This window comes from Triticum aestivum, chromosome 5D (genome assembly GCF_018294505.1).
Source record: "Triticum aestivum cultivar Chinese Spring chromosome 5D, IWGSC CS RefSeq v2.1, whole genome shotgun sequence".
Classification (NCBI taxonomy): domain Eukaryota; kingdom Viridiplantae; phylum Streptophyta; class Magnoliopsida; order Poales; family Poaceae; genus Triticum; species Triticum aestivum.
The window spans coordinates 139,870,309-139,871,662 of record NC_057808.1 but is presented as its reverse complement, the minus strand read 5'-3'; positions in this window follow the sequence as shown (position 1 = coordinate 139,871,662).

Below are 1,354 nucleotides of genomic sequence, written 5' to 3'. Positions count from 1 at the left end.
AACTCTAGTGTAAAATTATTTGTACTAGCCTATAGAGCAAGGTCAAGTCTAGTGTAATTTTTTTTGTAGAAGCTTATAGAGCTAGTTCAACTCTAGTGTAATTTTTTTTGAACTAGCTTATAGAGCTAGTTCAAATCTAGTGTAAAATTATTAGAAGTAGCTTACAGAGCTAGTTAAACTCTAGTGTAAAATTATTTGTACTAGACTATAGAGCTAGTTCAACTCTAGTGTAAAATTATTTGTACAAGCTTATAGAGCTAGTTCAACTCTAGTGTAAAATTATTTGTACTAGGCTATAGAGCTAGTTCAACTCTAGTGTAAAATTATTTGAAGTAGATTATAGAGCTAGTTCAATTCTGGTGTAAGATTATTTGAACTAGCTTATAGAGCTAATTCAACTCTAGTGTAAAATTATTTGTACTAGCCTATAGAGCAAGGTCAACTCTAGTGTAAAATTATTTGTACAAGCTTATAGAGCTAGTTCAACGCTAGTGTAAAATTGTTTGAACTAGTTTATAGAGCTAGTTCAACTCTAGTGTAAAATTATTTGAACTAGCTTATAGAGCTAGTTCCACTCTAGTGTAAAATTATTTATACTAGCCTATAGAGCAAGGTCAACTCTAGTGTAAAATTATTTGTACAAGCTTATAGAGCTAGTTCAACTCTACTGTAAAATTATTTGAACTAGCTTATAGAGCTAGTTAAACTCTAGTGTAAAATTATTTGTACAATCTTATAGAGTTAGTTCAACTCTAGTGTAAAATTGTTTGTACTAGGCTATAGAGCTAGTTCAACTCTAGTGTAAAATTATTTGTACAAGCTTATAGAGCTAGTTCAACTCTAGTGTAAAATTATTTGTACTAGGTTAGAGAGCTAGTTCTACTCTGGCGTAAAATTATTTGAACTAGATTATGGAGCTAGTTCAACTCTAGTGTAAAATTATTTGAATTAGCTTATAGAGCTAGTTCAACTCTAGTGTAAAATTATTTGTACTAGCCTATACAGCAAGGTCAAGTCTAGTGTAAATTTTTTTGTAGAAGCTTATAGAGCTAGTTCAACTCTAGTGTAATTTTTTTTGAACTAGTTTATAGAGCTAGTTCAAATCTAGTGTTAAATTATTAGAAGTAGCTTACAGAGCTAGTTAATTCTAGTGTAAAATTATTTATACTAGACTATAGAGCTAGTTCAACTCTAGTGTAAAATTATTTGTACAAGCTTATAGAGCTAGTTCAACTCTAGTGTAAAATTATTTGTACTAGGCTATAGAGCTAGTTCAACTCTAGTGTAAAATTATTTGAAGTAGATTATAGAGCTAGTTCAATTCTGGTGTAAAATTATTTGAACTAGCTTATAG